Here is an 8,223-nt window from a genome sequence, read left to right as displayed (position 1 = left end):
ATTTCATATACTAAATGTTGAAAACTAAGAAACTTCAGAGTAGTAAATTGAGATTAACCCAAAAGATAAAGTAGATAGTTTCTTATCTTACCTGCTACAAAATTTGTACCATGATATATATAAGATCTCATTAAATAGAAAAGAAGATTTATATCATGGTGTTGGGGCCAGTGCCAGTTCCACTTTGTGTCGGTAGGTCATTAAAACATTTCCACGAGAAGAATTATGGAGCTTTAAGAGCAGCTCCACCATTGTGGATAGCCCGGTGGACCGGGGAGGTTTTCAATCCAATTGCCTCCCCTCCTTGCTCCAGCCCATGCTGGCAATTGGGCTGAAGGGGGCCCGAGTGAGAGGGCGGACTCAAATCGCAGGCCGGAGTGCCTTAGGGAAAGCTGATCTTGATGTCAGCCACAATATACAATTAATAAAAAAATCTAAAAAGGCAATAAAAAATGTAAAATATTAAAAAAAATTAAAAAAAATGTAAACAATTAATAAAAAATCCGAAAAATTAAAAAAAAAAGATTTAATTTTTTTTATAAATATCTTATCATTATCTTCCACCTTACACCACAATTTTATATTTTCTCAAATACCGGGGAGGTTTTCAATCCAATTGCCTCCCTTCCTTGCTCCAGCCCATGCAGGCAATTGGGCTGAAGGGGGCCCGAGTGAGAAGGTGGGCTCGAATCGCAGGCCCGAGTGCCTTAGGGCAAGCTGATCTTGACGTCAGCCACATTAAAAAATTAATAAAAAAATGTAAAAAAGCAATAAAAAAATGTAAAAAATTAATTAAAAAAATGTAAACAATTAATAAAAAATTCGAAAAAAAAAAAGATTTAATTTTTTTATAAATATCTTATCATTATCTTCCACCTTAGACCACAATTTTATATTTTCTCAAATACTTTGGGTTGTAATTTCTTATTTAATGAAATGTGGTACAACAAGACAAATTAAAAATCATATCCGAAATTTGAAATAAAAATATTTTTTATTATTTTATAAAATAAAAAATACTAATATTTTATTGCATATTGCCATGGCTATTCAGTTTAGGGGTGGAGATGCAAAAGACAATTATTGTTCATTAAAGGCAGTTATTGTTCACTGGAGGGGATTCAATATGCAGTTGCCGTGGGGCTGCTCTAAACAACACTGGAGTTGCTTTAAACAACACTAGATTGGCATCAACAAATTGAAAAGATGATCGCTTCTATAATATATAATTATAATTGATAAGAGTTCAAAGCTTGAATTAAAAGGCATCCAACACAAAAATTTGATGAGTAACTGTTGATCTTAAAAATTATTAAGCCTGCATGGTGTACATGCCAAGAAACTAATGAGCTAATTATACTATTTTGGTGAGGCGTGCCAACTCGCGACCTAGACCCATCATCTAATCTGATCCCACAAATGAAGGTGTAAAGATCATAACTCTAATCTCCGAGGATGTCAAGCTATTTTGTTCATTTCGTTCTTGTTGGATCTTCAAGTGGCAAGCTCATCAGTGAGGAGAATAAATGTGGTGGTGGTGTCGATTGTGCTACTAACTTTTGTATTCAAGTGATCATGGTCGATGAAGGAACACGTCTCGGCCTTGGGTTCTAGAACTTGAAGACAAGGTCTATAGTCATTGCAAGGTCCTGGATCTTCTGCACTAGGTTCAACTGCCTCAACTATATTTTTGAAAATATAAGTGCACCAAATTGTGATGAAATTGTAAGGATACAAATACTCAAAAGAAATAAGTGTCTTGACTGTAGATGTTGTTCAGTTGTTAGAATACCAAACTCTGAAATACACCTAGGAATAACCAATCATAGACAAGCTCGACTTTCAATGTACCAAACACTATGTAACCTGGCAACACGACACTTCCCGAAAAGCTAATGAGATGACCTCTTCGAACAAGGAATCCAAAGATTCTTTACTGACAGAGATTTGGATAAATAACCAGCCTAACTTGAAGTAGTATTATTACTCCAAACTGAAGATGCTCATTGATCACTTGATTCTATGGCTTTAGCGCTGTTAATCATTACTGAAGATGTCGTTGGTTGTCAATACACTGATGTTAGTCCAAACTGAAGGTTTGTTGACGAAGTTAGGGAAGTCAGCGGTTTCTCAGAGTATGAGAGATGTTCGCGTATAGCAATATTTTGCGTGGGGCATTTGTGTGTTGAGTTGAAGGTCTTTTTCACGTTGTCGACTCACTTCTACTTTATAGGGGCAAGTTTCGTGATGACTAAGTATGCCGCAATAAAGTCCCACTAGACCTATACTTCCTTAACGTCTCTATGGATATCTCAACGTTTTCCTATCACTAGCCAAAACTAATCTACATGCGGCTTCAGCCAGTTTGACGAGAACTAGGACTCTGAACCTTTAGATACATTCCTTATCTTAATTAGCAACGAACTTTGATCCTTAGAATGATTTGAATCTTATCAAACCCATCCTGATCCTATATAGTTTTACTTTAATTAGGACTAGGCCGAACCATTACTTCACCTAACATGCCTTTTAAGAATCCTACTCTTGTTAGGAGTTGGTCGAATCCATCATGGGCTGGATACCATCTGGCCTAAAGGAATATCATTGGGCCGAGAATTAAATCCCATTGTGAATTATCCATCTTCGGTCCAAATCTAATATTTAGACCCATGCAGTACCATATCGGTATCAAATTGTCACTTTGAAGAAAATAGTTGACAATATTAAGTGACGTGTGTCATTATGTGATGTGTTTGATTCAGTTATATGTGGCCTCATTTGATGCATTAAGTTGTTAGTATAGCTAGAAGCCGTTAAGTAGTCTGTTAATAGTTTGTTCATAATGGTCCAGTGTATTGGGTTATTAGTATAACTAGAAGATATTAAGTAGTATGTTAGTATTACCTCAGCTATGTTTTGTATAAATAGCTTATGAGCTATCTGTTCTAACTAAGAATCATTCAATCAATCTAGAAAAGCACGTTCATTCTTCTTTATTTTCCTCTTCTGTTTTTTCTTTCTACTTCTTCATCTTTGTCAATTCTTCATCGTTCTTTGATTTTTCTCAATGTAGTTAATATGGTATTAGAGCTTAATTAATACTGACATATTCCAAACATACTACTAACTAACTTCTATCTGTAACAACCCAATCCAACACATCACATAACAAGGTTGACACATGGCACTTAATAGACAAGAGCATTGGTTTACTTAAGGAATTTCATAACCCAACAAAACATCATAATTGATGCAACCATATTGATGATCTCCGCCACGGATATTCAGATGGACACTGAAATTGAGGTATGTTGACTGGCACCCAGAGGTTGACGAAGCCATAACATGGAAGTGATGTGTAAAAAGTACGAATAAATTAAAACCAAAGTCTAGACTTAAATTAAACTAAAAGTGAAAGTGTACAGTACGAGATAACCCTTATTAAAAAAACATACAGTGTGAGATCATTGAGAGAAATGCAGTATTAGTATGAATATTTCCATCTTGGGTAGGATGGATATTACACGACTAACAGGAATTAAATTCATACTTTGTCAGAAGTGGAGGTCATAATCTGCCAATAATCCCTCGCTTGCCATAGAATCCAATTACTAAGTCTTAGAGCCTTCATGAAAAAGGCGGTGGACAGAAATGGCCTTGTTGTACCTCACTCTCGTCTTCAATGGGATAGGTTGGTGCGCAAAATAGAAAGTGTGATTGGGCAAAAATAAAGCTTCACTAAAACTTTTATTTTTCGTAACTTAAAAACCTCTCACTATTAAACCCGTACAGTTTCCAAAATCATACCGCATATAATTATGAAAACCAAATAACTGTATAAAACAATTATTTGAAGGATATGGTCAACCGAAATATCTCAACATATGCTATATATGCTCATCAAAATATGCAAACACACAAGCCCATTTAGAAATTAGCTACATGATCATGTTGAGTATAATAATCTACGCTCTAGTACTACATACAAGTGAAGTAGGCGCTAAACATGTCACATACAAGTCCTAAAAGAAAAGTGCAACTAGTACATGCTGACACTTACAATGGATCCAATATGATATTAAAGGTGCAATATGAACATACACGAGAAATAGGTTCTTACCTGGACGAATACTATAATCACCAGTGTAAGCATGCACGATGAGTAGATAAATTATGTATGATCAAGCAGTCATAATTTTATAAGTGTCAACAATATTATATTTCTAAATAAAAATGCGGAATGATACAAAACATTCGTTAAAGCGAATATGGAAACTATATATACATAAAATATACGTTTGAAAACCAACCCCACTCACTGATACATAGTTGGTTCGTAGTTGCCTTACTTGCTTGGCCTGTAAAATCCTTGAGATAAATCTCTCCTACATGGGAACCCACTATACTAAACAAGGCCGACGAGCGCCTGCACGCCTTGACATGCTCTTGGGTTGAACATGTTGTCACCGTTGGCCGAAATCTAGATTCCAGTCACCAGACATAATATTTTGTCGGCATTAACGAATATTCAATAAAAGAATGTACCTGCCGTTACGTAATATGCTGACACCGTTAGAGAATATTCCATCACCGTGATTGAAGAAAACATGCTCGGAATTGATATTAGAGTATCAATAAATTGAGCTAACCTCGAAACACTTCATAATTATAGAAGTACGTGCTTTCAGGAAGAAAACCGGAAGACACCCCCACAATCGTCTAACCAACCGTTTGCTGCTCGCAAATTTCAAATCACTGTAGAATTGTACAAGTTTTTTTTTTTTAGGAAAAAAAACATCCTAAACCCAGTTGTATAACCGAGTATTGCTTGCTTACCTTTGAACACTTTCGAACTGTACAATTACTTATTTTTAGTAAGAAAAAACTTGCACAATTGTATAATCAACTGTGTGCTACTTACGAACTTCCAAACACTTTAAAACTGTACAAGTACTTGCTTTAAAACAAATGCGCATACTTATGTAAATAAACGTAATCGGAAAGCTTAAAGTTAAGCATGTATGTCAAAGACAATGTAGAAACCAAAGGATTCATAACTTCAACTAAAGAACACTAAGCGTCAACCAACACACAAAAAAACAAAAAAAAAAAAAAAAAAAAAAAATTAAATAAATGAAATTGGAAACAATAACAAGGTAAAAATAGAAGCAGAAGCCCAAAGAACAAAAAGAAGAAGCGGAAGTCAATCTAAGCAAAAAAACGAACCCACAATAAAAAACGACAAATAAAGTTCAGTCTTAATATTTTGAATAACAGTGGCACAAAATATCATGCAAAACATATTTGAATGAGTCAGATATCTCTCTTGCCAAAAACAAAGGTGCGAGTTTAAGACTAAAGAAATTCAAGTAGTCTCATTGCATGATAGTCGTGTGATAAAGATTAAAATGTATTGTTTCTTCGACTCAAATTAAAGGTGTCATTGCTGAAACAATACATATAAAGTTTTTGCAGTTTATGGGGTTAAATTCAAAAGAAAACGTTTTCTAGCCACATTGAAGAAAGTAGAAGACTTTTGCAGGGTGTGATGAGATTAAGTACTTCTCGTGTCTGCATACAGAGGGTTTATGCGAAGTAAGTGTTTTTATTTGATTACGAATTACTTCAAGTGCTTTGTTATTAATGGGGCAAGACGCCAGGATAAGTACACTTCCATGAGGTAGGTGTTTACTTAAAGATCTCCATCACCCAAAAATTACAGATAAAACATTCATATTTAATGCCACTAAATCCTGCACCAGTTGCCAAAGCCATGAACTCTTCTCGGCTCCGCTCCTTTCCTCCCGGGTTTTAAGTCATCATAGCCACATCAATTTGGGAGGTGCTCTTCATGGCGGTGCTAGTCTCTGGCATCACTGGAAGAAGTGCTTCCACAATAATCACTTTTCCATCGTCTGGAATAGCATTGTAACAATTTTTCAACAGTTGTTGGCAATGTTGGTCACTCCAATCGTGAAGTATCCACTACAAATTTATCCACAGATACATTGTAACCATTGTTTGTATAGCCTCAAGCTGAAAAGGAAAAAAGATTAATGCTCTAGAAATAAGAAAGCTAATTACCTTCATAAAAATGGCATCCCCAGATGGAACATTGCTAAACATGTCTCCTCCAACGTGTTGCACCCCTGAAAAGATAAATTAACTCCTATGTTAAGCAGCATGGCTTGTGCATATATAAAACTAAGAAGGAAGATGATTTTCGCACGCCTTTTTTCTTCGTTTGTACACCCCTGTTTATTTATGTCTCTTGATTCTCAAAGATATGTTCAATCCAAAGTCTAAACATAAGTGTGTAGGGAGAGGAAAATGGTCGATGTATGGAAATCACTTTCCAACTAAGTATTATGAATCAAATTAACTAAAGTGATCTTTACCAGGATATGAAGGGGGCATGTTTTAAGACATGAGGCAAGTCGTAATTAATACCCTTAATATGAGGATATTTAGAAGTGATTAGACTAAGAGTCACTCCCAAACCATCACCAACATCAACGAGTTGGGTAAGTTTCTCAAAACCCTTGTAGAGATGAAGTATCTTCTTCATGACAATAGTGGTGTGGTTAAACATTGCTGTGTTGAAAACTTGATTAAACCTGGGGTCTCAAGCCGGATACTCAAAAGCATGCGTGCCATGGACTCTGTTAAATGGAATTCCTCCTTCAGCAACTGCATCGTTCAGTTGGGACCTATCAATGTCAACGTGTAGCACCCAAGTTAGAGTTAAAAAGATAAATTACTATTAAGTAGGCTAATTAGAAAAGGAAAAAAAAAAAAAAAAAAAAAAACTAGAGAGACACCAATTTTTTTCACCAATAAGTTTCTTATTTCTTGTGAATACATAAGTTGTAAGTGATTCCAGAAATGAAACAAACGAAAAATTGCCAAATGAGTTTATACTACTCAATTTAACAAGAGTTGGATCATTAGCCGGCTAAAAATGAGTGATGGACTTGGAGAGAAGGCAAACACCCCTGGATAGCTACGCTTGCCGGCATTATTTCCTGTACTTTTTTGGGCAGACTCGATTTTTTATTATTATTACTTTATATTAAGCAATTAGAACTTTTTGTTGATGAGCAAGATTGATATGAAAATTAATAAATGAATATCGAAATAGAAAAATCTTTACATTTAACGAATATGGTACAACGGAGGGCTTATTCAAATTATTTTCTAATCCGTGCATAATAAGTAGAGTCATTTTGGTTTCTTTATCATATCGCTTTGCAAAAAATAGAGAAATGATTCACAGACTTTGGTACAATTGGAGTTTAGTTTGTGAACTAATTTTTTTTTAGTATTGTAACAAGTTTAAAGATTAATACTCACAAATATTTAATTTAAGGATCAAAGTTCTAATTAAACTAAAATTCATGATAATTGCTCTAATTCTCTCTATAATTTTACTAATTATGTGTATAAACAAAATATAGATGAATTAAAATAGAAGGGTTGAGACCATGATTAATTAGTAGGGGAAAAAGAGTAGAACTAAACAGACCAGCTGTCTAGGAAGACCTTGTCTTGAATCAATACCATCATGGGACCTAAAGAAACACCATCTTCATTAGTCACAAAGTAGCGGGAAACAGGGCCAAGGCTGTAGAGCCTCCGAGAATCAGACCCATCTTCTTCATTAGCAACAACAGAGCAGCTGAGAATAGAGTGACTGGCTAGGAGCCTTAGAATACGATCCAACATCATTGGTGCCTCAGGATTTCTGGTGCCACTGCCTATATTGGCTGCAATCTCTGATAAAGAGAGCTTGGCACCAGGGCCGGCTTTTGCTATGATGTCGAAAACGCCCAGCTCGATTGCTGATTGCATAGACATGGACAGCACAGAAGAAGACGCCAGCTGCATGGCTTAGCAGAAGTTTTCCTCTTCTTCTAGCTGCAGGGCCATTGGACTGTCTATATTTGTATTGTGATGCTTAGTGCCACTTGAATGTGTTACTTGTCTTCCATATATATATATATATATATATATATATATATATATATATAATACTTTGCTTTCACTATAATATTAAAATTAATATGTTAAACTTACATTTCTTTTCATTTGTCTCCGTTTGAGTTTTATTAAATCAAACCCCTCCCCACCCCGCATCTCCACGTGGAACATTTATAAACATGTCAACTCCTGCATGTTGCACGCCTGAAAAACAAATAAAAAACTACTGTTGTATTGCATGGC

General features: G+C 35.3%; 1 pseudogene; it reads right to left on the bottom strand.

Moving 5' to 3' along the window:
• Nucleotides 1-5,688: 5,688 nt before the first annotated feature.
• LOC137721340 (cathecol O-methyltransferase 1-like) lies at nt 5,689-7,935 on the bottom strand (annotated as a pseudogene).
• Nucleotides 7,936-8,223: the final 288 nt, after the last annotated feature.

This window comes from Pyrus communis, chromosome 16, assembly GCF_963583255.1.
Source record: "Pyrus communis chromosome 16, drPyrComm1.1, whole genome shotgun sequence".
Classification (NCBI taxonomy): domain Eukaryota; kingdom Viridiplantae; phylum Streptophyta; class Magnoliopsida; order Rosales; family Rosaceae; genus Pyrus; species Pyrus communis.
This window is presented reverse-complemented; position numbering and strand designations above follow the sequence as displayed.